Raw genomic sequence first — 14,297 nt, 5'->3', positions numbered from 1 at the left:
GACCATGCAAAGTGATGCTAAGGAGGTAATTGAGAAGAATACATGGGTTGTATGGAATAAAAGAGGAATGGCCATAGATACAATTATTGATCTTCTCACTACATTTGTAGTGAGAATAATTTCTTACAAGTTCTTTCAATCTAGTAGATTGTACAATATATCTTGTATGGCTATGGATTTAGGCTACAAGATAGTGAAGAAGGACCACTCTTATGACCTTGCTGAGTTGCAACTTTAGTAGCTATAAGAAAACTTGGCAATCATAAGAAATACAATGAGTGCACAATACAAATTTGGTTCATTACTTATCTACATTTTTCTATGTGGAGAACAAATTTACTTCCTTTGGAAAAGTTCATTGGAAGACCAACACGTCTATTGTAGTTCAAATTGGAGAATTCATACAACAACTTGGAGACAACTTTGAGTCAATCATGAAAAGTTAGTTTGAAAACTTTAAGAAGTCAATGAAATATAGATTGAGGATTCCAGTATCACTAGTGGAGAAGTATTATAACACTAATACATTTGGTACCAAATTGCAACGGCAGTGCCATTGCAATTTTTCTTTCACAACCTTGTCATCATTGTAATTGTGACGGTCTACTATCGCAATTGCAAAGATGACAAGGTTGTGATGGAAAAACTACAAGGGCACTGTCGTTGCAATTTGCTACCAAATGTATTAGTGTAATAATATTTTCTTTCTAGTTGATGTTGATCACACATACACATAAGAAGGCATTCCAAGGGTTAGATGGCTCATGCCATTGCTCTATGAAATCAATATTTTAGACTAAGGTAAAAATAGGTTTTGAAGGGACCCAAAACCCTTTAACAAAATAAAAAGATAAGCATTAAGAACCAACTAGGTTTTACAAGGACCTAAAACCTAGAATAAAGAAAAACACAAAAAACCAGGTTTTACAAGGACCTAAAACCACAAGTTTTAACCAAACACCCCCAAGTTTTAAAAGGACTTAGAACATATAATTTTTAATATAAATTTGGGAAAAATATAGAACCATAAAAAATAGTTGGATCTGCAACCAACACACTAGTAACCACAACTAGCACCTACACTAGTTACTTGATGCTCTTCTCTACCTCCTTACCAACTTTAGCTATAACCTAGATAATATAAATCATAGGAGAAATAGCAACCTCAAGAGCAATAGAAATTTTTTTCTCATACTTTGTCTCATTCTCTTGCTAGGCCCTCCTAGTGACATGATCTTCTCGTTGCTTTTCTTTCCCAAACTAGCCATAGTGGTGTACAAACTAGAAGTGAGAAGGGATGCATGAAATGATATTTACCTACTCTAAACTAAAGGGGCGATACACCAAAATAGAGTGTTTGAACTTATCTTTTCCCATGAATGCATAGTCAACTAGTTGTAACCTCAAAGAATATAGATTCAGACCTTGCTTAATTCAACAGTTACATGTAGATTAGACAATAAAATAACACTATAGAAAGAAAATCCACTTAATATTTTCAAAAGTAGATACAATCATGAAAATTGTAGAACATAGAAAAAAAAATTAACCAGAGGCAAAGAAAATTGCACAGTGTGTTAATGGCTAAAAGAGACTTAGCAAAATATTACAATGGTTCAGAGACATGAGAAATTATAGTAGTACACATGAAAGGAATGTTAGAGAATCAAAAAAAGATCAACCCTTACAAAGATTACAAATCTACCTTTATAGCTCAAGCATAACTAAGATATTTTTAATTGGAGTCACTCCCCAACCACTGTCTTAAATGCTTCAGAGAATAATCATATAGTTATGGGGAAAATCTTATCTTGGTATAGATTCAAATACAATGAAATCCAATATTTTGTTGAAATAGAGCCTTGAGAAGATAGAACGGTGCCATTAAATCTATCTGACAAAGTAGATGGATAAAACTAGAGATGGCAGAGTGTTTTCCGCCATTCACTAGGCATGGCATTCATTGGAGAGTGATTGAAATTGATCATGAATATAAGATTATGCAAAAAAAACATCTCTTCTTCATAGTTGGCTTGATGAACCAACATAGTCAATAGGTCAACTTAATCCTACAACCAAGATGAGCCATGTGGGCCAATAGTATGATTTTATTTTTCCACCTCACAAAGTCTCCATGCAATTGACCATATCACTTTAACTAACTACATTGCCTTTAGACTTAACTGTGATGGATAAAAAAAAATCTCAACCCAATTGTCAATGCCAACTACAGTGACATCTCCTTGGACCTACAAGGAAACATGTCTCTCAAGTTTAAGATAGAAATCAAGAAAATTTCCCTTTGCAATCTCATAGAATCTAGTAGCTTTGTAATATCTCATGTCTTCATTTTTTGGCCTTACAATCCTACAATTCCCTAATCTTATAATATCCCCTAATTTTTGTAGCATTGTATCACTAACATTTCTCCCTCATATTGCTATGGTTAAGGCCTCTATCATAACATCAAAAATGATCCCTTTAAGGCCTCTGACCATTTGACTAGAATAGAATCTTAAGACTTTCTCTCTCTTCTTCTAATCCTACAATTCCCTAATCTTATGACTCCTCAATCTTACAAGTCTGACATAAAATCATAAACCTTGTGTTTCACTTTATTGATCTCTCAACCACATCGTAGCATCATAAACCTTATGTTTCGCATCCCTGACTCTACACCATATTCTAATATCAGAGGACCTCACCTTTCATTTTATGATATTATGATGAACTTTGACATCATTTTGATATCACAATCTTATGGTGGACCCCTTGTCATAGCATCTTACCTTCGCAATTTGGGCTTCCCAATCTTACAACCACTATAACATTGCAACACTTCATACTTTCCTCACATGATCTTACAAAATTTTGTAGCATCATAGGCCCTTGAATTCTAGCTCTTGACCTCATGATATTATATTTCCATGGTATTTAAAAATCAAAAAGCATGGAAAGTGGTTGTTTATCTTTTATATTCAAATGTGGTGATTTTGGTGGAAAGGCAAATTTGGCCAACAATTCTTGTGACTCAGAGGGGATGTAAGCTAGCTATGTATACATCAATGGCTTGAAGCATCCATTGGGCTATGGAGTCATAAAAATTTGAGAATCTACTTAGTAAAACCCTAAAAATTATAGAAAACATACCCTGCAAGAAACCTTAAAATTACCTATCTACAACTAGAACTAGGAACGCAAAAAACTTTCTGCAACCTCTACAAAATACATCGTCTCATGCACTTCTTGGAAAAAAAGAAATGAGAAAGAAAACTATCCTAAATTATATACATGAAGTGCTCATCCATTTTCAAAAGCAAGACTTAAGATATATTCCATTAACCTGAATAGGCAAAATTTCACCATTGGGCCTACTTAATTGAAAAACATTGGCCTATTTGCAACTAATAACCACATAGGGACCACTCCATAGTGTATCAAATTTTGAGTTCCTCCATAATTTTTCCCTACCTACATCGAGGAACTCAAAATTTGATACACTATGGAGTGGTCCCTAGCCTTCTTATCAAAACTCATTTTCACCTGTTGTTGATGTGTTTCTAGGGTTTAGATGGCCTATTTCCTCTTCTCTTTTAGTTCTATCAGCTCTACTATTCTTACTATTATGGCATCATTTTCCATTAGCTCCAACTAATGAGCTAGTTCTAGGGATGGAAACTCTAATGAAATTGGAAGTCTTTCTTCCCTATCATATACCAACATAAAGGTGAATTTCCTATGGCCCTCTTAGGTGTTATTCTATAAGCCCATAGTGTTGTCCTTAAATTTTGATGCCAACATCTCTAATTGTCCTCTATAGTCCTTTTCATAATCTTGATTATATTTTTGTTGGATGACTTAGCCAATCGATTGCCTTGAGGGTAGTAGTTTCAAGATGTGCTCAAGTATATATTATGATCAATTGCTCATGCAAAAATTTAAGCTCCTACAAAAGATTTTGCATTATCTGAAATAATGGTTGAAGGGGTACCAAACCTAGTCATGATTCCATCAAGGAATTCAATAATAGAAGATTTTTTGGCATCCTTTAATGCTATTGCTTCTATCCATCTAGTAAAGTAATCTGTAGTAGCTAAAATCCACTTGTGACTAGAGCTGGAAGAAGGATTGATAGAGCCTATGAAATCCAATCCCCATTGAGAAAAAGGTCAGTCCACCTAGATGGGATGAAGAGGAAGAGCTGCATGCTTTTTCTTACCAGAGAAGAAGGCACATTTTACACAATTCCTTACATAGTAATGAAAATCATGGAAAAAGGATGGCTAGTAGTAACTAGCCCTCATGATCTTCATTGCAATTGTCCTTGCTAAGAATTAGCCACCATTAATACCATCATGAAGCTCTTTGATCATTCTTTCAGCTTGGTCTGTGTGAATGCATCATTATAGGACTCCATTAAAATCTCTCCTAAAAAGGATACTATCAACTATGACATAAGGAATTGACTAAAAGCCATATTGTCTCCTTTTAGTTCTATCCAATCCTTGAGTGTATTCACTTCCTATTAAGAAGGTCATCATTTCATTCATCCAATTCTTTGGATTACCATTTCTTGCTTCTTGTGGTTATGTCAATATCATGGAAAGTTCCTCATCTGAATCCTAAGAGAAAATCATCTATTTGCACAATCCCTTCCCTCTTATCAACTTGGTAATATATATGTCAACATCATATTCCATTACTTTAGTAATCCAACTAGCTCTCTTCTCACTAATATCATTCCTCAAAAGGAAATCCTTTACACTAGTGTGGGATACCAACAAATGGATCTTGTTATAAGATAGAAGGTATCTAAATTTCTTCAAGGCTCTGATGAATGCAAGGATTTGCTTCTATACATAACTATATTTGTCTTCATATCCTTTAAGCCCTTCACTAAAGAAGGCAATAGGTTGTTCTTCATTCTTATCATTTGTTTGAGTCAAGATAATAGAGATACTTAACTCAGCACCTAAAATATAAAGAATGAAATCCTTCTCAAAGTTTAGATTGATAAGAGTAGGGGTTAAAACTATTGCTGCTTTGATCTCTTCAAAACTTAACATCCCTTCCTTGGTCTATGAAAATACCATATTCTTTTTAAACATGGCTATAAGAGGTTTCACCATGGTAGCTAAATTACAGATAAAACTCCTCACAAAATTTATTCCACCAAGAAAATTTTGTAGGCCCTTCTTATTACTAGTAAGAGAGAGAGCAAGTATCACCTCTATTCTCTCTAGATCAATAGTTAAACTATCCTTTGAAACAATGTAACCTAATAGTTTTCCTTAATTGGTAGCAAAGACACACTTTCTTGGGTTAAGGGATACCCCAAACTCTCTACACCTTATGAACAATTGTTTGAGGTGACCAAAATGATCTTCTAAATTCTTTGAATATACTATGATATCATCAAGGTAAACCAATACAAACTTTTCAATCATGTTTTTGAAGGCCATATCCATTGCCTTTTAAAATGTGGTACCTACATTTGTTAGCCCAAAAGGCATCTTACTATAAGAATAGGTGCCCCACTTAGTAGTGAATGCAGTCTTGTATCTATCAAACTCTTTGATCAACACATAATTATAACCAAAGAATCCATCAAGAAATGAGAACCTCTCAAAGCCACTGACCTTGGACAAAATATGTTCCATGGAAGAAGAGGATGGCGATCCTTAAGGGAAGCTTGGTTAGGATTTCTAAAATCCACACATAATCTAATCTCTCCATTCTTCTTCCTAATAAGGACAAGGTTTTCCACCCATGATGAGTGCTTGATAGAGAAAATTATATTAGCATCAATCAGCTTGGATAGCTCTTTTCTCATTAATGGCTCAATTTTAGGATTCACTAGCCTTTATTTTTGTCTTACTAGTTTGACACTATCAATTAAGTCTATAGTATGTTGAAACAACCTTTGGTCAAAACCTTTTAAATCATCATATGTCCAAGAAAATATATCAATAAATTCTTGACATAGGTGAATGAAATTCTCTTGCTCAGTTTTAAAGCATAGCTTCCCTATGTTTAAGGTATTTCCATTAGCAATCATAATTAGTTTATAATCATCTTTTTCAATAGCTAAGTTCATGACTCTACCTCTTGCTTGGTCATCAAGATTGAAAAAACTCTCTAAGGTAATAAGAACTTTTGGCAATTTTTTGGAACTAAGATTGATTATCTAATCTTCATACTAGTCATGTAACCTAGACTACTTTCTCTCTGAGAATTTTGCCTCATTCTACAATAAATTTAGAATTTGTGCATAAAATTCAAAAACTTACTAGTTGGTGTTGTGCCTAACAACCACTTTGAGTTGTTTCCTTTTATCTTTCACAAGATTCCTTGGTACATCATAAGATACACACACTACTACAAGCCTATCAACATGTCTATTTTCTTTTCTAGGGATCCTCTAAATATTAAATGCATCAAAACTTTCAAAAAAAATCCCATACTCTATGTTTATAAGACTTGAGAAATCCATTCTTAGTGACATTCTAATTTCTCACTTGATTAACCACCAACTCACTATCTCCATATACACTGAAAGTTTGAATTTCTCTTTTATGAGCTAGTAGAAGACCCTGAATCAAGGACTCATACTCAGCCACATTATTGGTACAACTAAATTGGAGTCTAAAAGAGAAGTATTACCTTACTTGTGTAGGAGAAATCAACATCACACCTGTCCCTGATCCATTCTTATTCTTTGATCCATAAAAATACATACCGTATATCCCACTCACATCTTCTTTGGTTTTCATAAGGTTAGGGAAAAGAGCATCCTTTTTTGACATACAATATGTACTGAGACCTATTTCAAGGTTTTTTTATATGGGATCAAATTGATATGCATTAGCCCATTCATCTAAGAGAATATTGGATATCTCTGCTAGAGAAGTGGCAGGCTTGTTCACTATGTCATTCTCATCCATTTCTAGGATAGTGAAGTTCATATTGATCAGATTAGGGGTATAGGGTTCAATATTATGGAGGGCTAGAGGCTCTAATCTAATTAAAGCCTTGGTCCCATATCTTTTTCTAAAAAATTTATATGATCAATCAAAAGATATGTATCTACATATTTGGGCAGTGAAGTCTCTTGATAGACAAATAGCAAAATGTGGCTTGACTTCAGCAATGGATATATCTTGAGTCATAGTACAACTAGGGCATGCATGTAGGGTCAAACTCACATTCCTAAGGATACCTATAATTTTGATAGTACTACCATCCAACTGTAGTACATCCCTAACAATAGGCTCATATTTTATTTCAAAAGCATTAGCAACACACCTAGGCATCACTAAACTACTAGCCCATGAATTGATCATGCAATTGTGGAATATCTTATCCCCTATAATTAGAGAAACATAAAATGGAGGAGGTATAATCTTTTTACTTGTTTCTACTTCCTTTGATGTTTGTTCTAGGCTTGTGGCACTTTCCATGCTAGATGGTTGATCCTTTGGTTCAATACTTTCCAACTCCTATTATAGCAACCTCTTTTGCATGGGTGTAGTAGCAATAAAATCCCACATGGAAATATTTAAATTTTTATTATTCATCTATTCTACCACACTAAATGAGGCATTAGATAATTTTTTAGAAGCCTTGGGAACTACATGTGTAGGAGGTTGAGATGGAACAACTTGGGGACTATTCACATCTCCTCTAGAATTACTCTATTTTTGTTTTAGAGGAGAATTGGCTTGATCCTATGCTACTTGTACACAAGGCACTAAATTTGGAATTAAAGCTTGATTAGGAGGAGGGGTAGCATCTGTAATAGCTCTTCTTTTTTTGCTAGTGTTGTGAGCAATGGAATCCTAGTTTACATTACAGTGTTCCTCCACCAAATGATTCATAAAGGAGCAATCAACCTATCTTTTCATATATGAGGCATCTTAGGATTGGTTCTCCTTGTATGATTATCCTACTAGAGGGTCTTGAATGGTCAATGCCAAATAAGATTCAGCCTTCTGACACATGCAATAAGCATAGGAGTAATTATAGGAAGGACAAAAATCTTGATCTTGGGCCATATTGTTTAGAGGGACTAAGGCCCTACTTTGGTCTACATTTGAGGTTGAAGCATGACTATTCTATCTACTCTAATCAAAAAAATTGTTCCCACAATTATGATTTGGAGATCTACCACTGTTTGGAGTTTTATACTACAATTGATGAGCCTTAATGCCTTGAGCTTGCTATCTTTCCAACATCACCACTTTGTTGCCCACCTTTTGCATCATAGAGAAGCTATCTTCTAATTTCTTCTCTTGGCCTTGAAATCTTTTATCTATGTTCAACATCATAGACTACATCATCTCCTTAATTTCATCTATTACATTTAAAGATGTGAAAGTTCAATGGACTAGAGTAAGGATTATGATGTTGAACTTATGGGAATAGGGGACATTGCTGGTTGGTGATTTGGGACATTAGGAAAGAAGGGAATAGGATGCCTTGGAGCTAACTTTCCTCCTTGTATCAATATGTGTTCTGTCCTTATTTTAGTTTAATTGGTATTAGGTAAAGTGTCTCCTCCCATGGTTTGGATTGTGGTGGCAATATCACTATTAAAAGCTTTGAGGTAATGTAAGAAGACATTACTAGGGGTAGGCTTCACTAAAGTAAGTATTATGTCCCATGTATTTTGAAATATGTAATTGAAATCAGTGATACGTTCATGAGGGGCTCTTTTTATAGTAGTTAGTTTTTCTAAAATTGACAAATAGTCACTTTTGTCTTGAAAGTGTTTACATAGTCCTACTCCTAATCCATCCCAATCTGTTATAGAACCATGTGATAGACTTCTCTACCATTATAGGGATTTTCCTTTCAAGGATGAAGTTAGAAGTCTAATAGCCACATCATCTTCTATAATACCATGGATATTATAGTCATCTGTGACCTCTTGAATATGTTCCAAGGGAGAGTTAGAAGATTCACTACTAAGTTCAAGTATACTTCTGAGCACAACTACTGGTATGTCATGTCTTTGGGCCAATAAAAGAGGACTTCCATCATTAAAGGTGGCAAAATCATGAGCTCTAGCCAAATAAGCAAGTAGTCTATTGATATGAGTTGATGGCTTTCTAGGTTGAGATCTCACAATAGGAGGAGTGGAAATTGACCTTGTAGGGGTATTTATTTCCTTTGTACTCCTAACTAGTGATAGAGATAATCTAGTCTTTCTTCTTCTAGGAATTGAAAATGAGAGTTCTTGATACTGAAAATTACCTCTAGAAGATGCCCTTGTGATAAATTTGGGCACAAATCATAGAAAATTTAGTCTAGAACTAGTTATGAAGGGTGCAGAGTCACAAAGTGCTTATGGAAATGAGCCTCTTAAGGCATAGAATAATGAGAGCAACACTATCTTCACAACATCAACTTTAAATCTTCTTGAACTTAGTCCCATCAGGCATGCCAAAAAAAATTGTCACAAAAGTTTGCACCCTTGTCCAAAGTTTTTACTTAAGGACAACCTTGTGAAACATGGAAACAACCTCCAAGCTATGGGACTTGAACTATGAGGTTGAGTCTATGGAGAAGGCCAACTTCCTTTGCTACTAGAATGCACCTAACTACACTTGGAGAGGAAAAGGGAGAAGAGATGCATGAAAAAAAATCTAAATACTCTAACCTAAAGGGATGATGCACCAAAATAGAGTGTTTGAGCTTATCTCTACCCATGAATGCATAGTCAACTAGTTGTAACCTCAAAGAATATAGATTCAAACCTTGCTTAATTCAACAATTACATGTAGATTAGACAAAAAAAGAATGCTATAGGAAGAAACTTCACTTAATATAATTCAAATGTCAAAAGTAGATACAATCATGCAAATTTTAGAGCATAGACAAAAACATTAACCAGAGGCAAAGAACCTTGCATAGTGTGTTAATTGCTAAAAGAGACTCAGCAAAGGATTACAATGCTTTAGAGGTATGAGAAATTATAGTAGTACATGTGAAAGAAATACTATAGAATCATAAAAAGATCAACCCTTACAAAGATTAGAAAATCTGCCTTTATAGCTCAGGCATAACTAAGATATTTTTAATTGGATTTACTCCCCAACCACTATCTTAAATGCTTCAAAGAATAATCATACAGTTCTAGAGAAAATCTTATCCTAGTATAGATTCAAATATAATGAAATCCAATATTTTGCCAAAATAGAGCCTTGAGAAGATAGAACGATGCCATTAAGTCATTCTGACCAAGTAGATGGATAAAACTAAAGATGGTGTAGTGTTTTATTCCATTCACTAGGCATGGCATTCATTGGAGAGTGGTTAAAATTGATCATGAAGATAAGATTGTACAGAAACATCTCTTCTTCATAGTTGGTTCAATGAACTAGCATAGTCAATAGGTTAACTGAATCTGGTAACCAAGATGGGCCATATGGGCCAATAATTATATTTCATTTTTACACCTCACAATGTGTCTGCATGGTTGACCATATCACTTTCATTTAACCATACCTCCTTCAAACTTAACCATGGTGGTTAACAAAAAAGATGTCAACCCAATTGCCAATGCAAACTGTAGTGTTATCTCCTTAGACCCACAAGAATAGGTGTCTCTCAAGCATAATATATAAATTAGGCAAATTTCTCTTTATGATCTCATGGAATTTAGTAGCTTCATAATATCTCATGTCTTCACTTTTTGGCCTTACAATCCTACAATTCCCTAATCTTACAATATCCCCTAACTTTCATAGCATCGTATCACTGGCATTTCTCCTTCCTAATGCTATGGTTAAGACCTCTATTGTAACATCACAAGTGACCCCTTTAAGGCCTCCAACCAATTGACTGGCATAGAATCTTAAGTCTTTCTCTCTCTTTTCCTAATCTTATCATTCCCTGATCTTATGACTCCCCAATATTACAAGTCTAGCATAAAAATCATAAACCTTATGTTTCATTTTACTGATTCTATGCCGTATCATCATATCAAAGGACCTTATGTTTCACTTTACTGATTCTATGTCGTATCATCATATCAAAGGACATTATGTTTCACTTTACTAAACTCTCAACCACGTCGTAGCATCATAAACCTTATGTTTCACATCCCTGACTCTACACCATATTGTAAGATCAAAGGACCTCACCTTTCATTTTATGATATTGTGATTACCTTTGAAATCATTTTGATATGATGATCTTATGGTGGCCCCCTTGTCATATCATCTTACCTTCACAATTTGGACTCCCCAATCTTACGACCACTGTAACATCGCAACACTCCATACTTTCCTCATGTGATCTTACAAAATTTTGTAGCATTATAGGTCCTTGACTTTTGGCTCCTAGCCTCATGATATTATATTTCCATGGTATTTAAAAATTAAAAAGCATGGGAAGTGGCTATTTATTTTTTAAATTCAAATGTGTTGATTTTGGTGAGAAGGAAAATTTGGCTAACGGTGACCTACTCCATTCTCTACCATTTTCCTTAATAAGTTGATGGAGCTCCAACTCATAATCCTTAAGTTTATTAGGTATGCTATTCACAAGTTTATCCAAATGGGCTCTCATAACACATTCATGGTCCATCTCTTTCCGAATGACTCAAACCTTTTTCTTTAGCATTATGATTTTATTATATAGCCATGAGTCCACTTGTAGAGAGGCGTCCACTTTAATTTTGGCAGTATGAAGAAAGGAGAGTTTTGCATGGTAGGTCTCATACTTGGTATCTTCTTTAGTTCTAATCATAGCACCAATGATAGTATTGTTGACCTAGATGTCATTTCTAGCATTCTACTTCTCCTTAGACTCCTATTCCTTCTTCTTGCTCAAGTTTTTCTCTTTCATAACAATGACATTACCCTCATTGTTATTTTCTATGTCAATTTCCATTTTCTCCTTGTTGGATTTAGTATTAGGAGGAGAAGAAGGAACATAATCTTTCCCTGCATCATCCTTTAAAGCTTCAAACCTAGAATTTGATTCAATTGTTCTATCTTTTCTCTCCTCCACTTGGTCTTTACTAGTAGACATGTCCTTACTTCCCAAATAACTTTCTAGATTCAAGCTAAGGCCTCCCATTTCTATCTTATTGTCATCCTTGATAGAATTCTCATAGTCTATCACTTCCTCAACATTCTTCTTTTTCATCTCTCATTTATGACCCTTTTTAGTGCTCTTACTATCACTGGTGTCTTCCTCACTTTTAACCTTTTTCTTAGAGGGTTCATTACTGGGGACTTTCCTTTTTTTCTCCAAAGTTAGAGAGAGTTTAATAGCCTTATTTTTTCAATACTTTTCAATGAGAAGTATTAAGCCCTCATGAAGCATATGATGATAATCCTTCTTCCAATGAGCTTGGAGGCTTTGTTTCAGAGATAACTTAAGGTAGAATGGGAAGGAAATTCTATCTTTATACCTAAAATTATTTAGGAACAAAAAATGAAACTTGTGGACTCTCTTAACTCTACCATCAAGGATAAAATACTCATGGATACACAAAGAACATCCCTCTAAATAACCTTAATCTATTTTAGATTATAAAAATTGCCATTCTTCTCTAGTCTTTTCTCCTCCTCATCAGTTTTGGGGAATTTTTTCAAGGCCACATTTGAGCTACTAGTTTCCTTATTTAATTTAAGACCCTCGATTGGAAGACCCATAACCTCAACAATGAACTCCTTCAACAACCTCACATTAATGCCATGCAATGTAACATTGTACTCAATCCAATTTTTGAAGAAGGCCCGAGTAATGTGTGGCTTATACCCTTGAAGTTTCTCAATATAAGTTGTGACCTTCCCATTTTTTAGAATTTCCCAAACATCTGAGCTCACCTCCATTCTTTGCAATTTTTTGGCTCTTGCTTTCTTGGTTCCCTTTCCATCTTGTCTTTAGCTCTGCACCTACAACTAGACTAAAAAATGGTCACCAAAAAGTAGAGTAAGTTGTTAATGATTTTCGAGAAACCTTTAACCTTTCATGTGTGCCAAGTACAATCCATAAAAATGTAAAAGTACTATCTAGGAATACTCAAAAAATCTATCACAAACCCATCACTTCCCTTAATAAATTTCTTGATCTTGTGTGATCTTTCCTTTATTATCATGTGTCATATCATAATTAATAGTTGTTGTTAGCTTGACTTCCTTGCTTAGTTCATCTTGCTAGCTCAACCTAGTTTCCCTATAGACTACTTGATTAGCAATCTAGTCAACAACATTGTTGCCCTCCCAAAAAATATGAGAAATATAGATATTATCAAATTTATTCATAAGCTCTTTTATTTCCAATATACTTCACTCTTTACTCCAACCAATTAGAGTCTTGTTATTTAGCATGTTAATGATGTTAAGAGAGTCTCCTTCCAACCAAAGATTCTAAAAACTAGATTCCACAGCCATCCTTATAGTGAAAAGAGCAGTTGTTGCCTCAGCTTTATGACTAGAAGGCTTCCAATAGAGATAGCAACAACATCCACAACTTTACTCTAATGGTTTCTCAAAACACCACCACATCAAGCTTTTCTTCGGTTCTATTTGGTAAAGCCATCAAAATTTCCCTTAATGCAACCCATAGGTGGAGATCTCCACTTAACATTCTATCTCTAGTCTTTTTTTTAGTAGTAGTACCTTTACTATTCATAGGATTACTTATTTGAATCTCATTAGATGTTTTCCTTTGAGATTTGAAATTCTCTTTTATAGCTCTAATAATATTATGACCTAAAACCCAATCAGGAGTCTCCTTATTTTTGAAAATCCTATGAAATCAATGTTGATAAGGTATCTATAGCCATCATAGCTTTATTAGCATAGTAAATTGACAAGAGTTCAACATCTTTTGTAAATTATGATGGAGCCAAGTCAAGAATCACTATTGACTTAAAGATAGCTTATATGGTTAGAAAGAAAAACAAGCTTGTGAAGAAGCTAAAGGAAAGATTTGGGAAGGAGAAGAAGAAGAAAATGAGGATGAGGATGAGGGTGAGGATTATGAAGAAGATCAACTATCTCAAGCCCCACTTGTACTAACACAAGGTTAAGGAGAGGACCAAGAAGAAGAAGTAGAGCATGATGAAGGTGCCAAGGGAGAAGAAGCCAATGAAGAATCTAAATTTACAAAAAAGAAGAAGAGAAAATATAAGGATCTAATAGTGATTAAACCAAAGAAAGTTATGAAGCCTACACAACAAAAGTTAGTAGTACATATTACTAGGGCTAGTACAAGGGCTACTATAAAGAAGACTCAAGAAGTTAACAAAGCCAAAGGAAAAATAACTATTGCTATTG

The sequence above is a fragment of the Cupressus sempervirens genome, chromosome 11, assembly GCF_028749045.1.
Source record: "Cupressus sempervirens isolate cs-2001-9-10 chromosome 11, ASM2874904v1, whole genome shotgun sequence".
Lineage (NCBI taxonomy): Eukaryota > Viridiplantae > Streptophyta > Pinopsida > Cupressales > Cupressaceae > Cupressus > Cupressus sempervirens.
The sequence above is the reverse complement of the archived record's forward strand: the minus strand, read 5'-3'. Positions refer to the sequence as shown.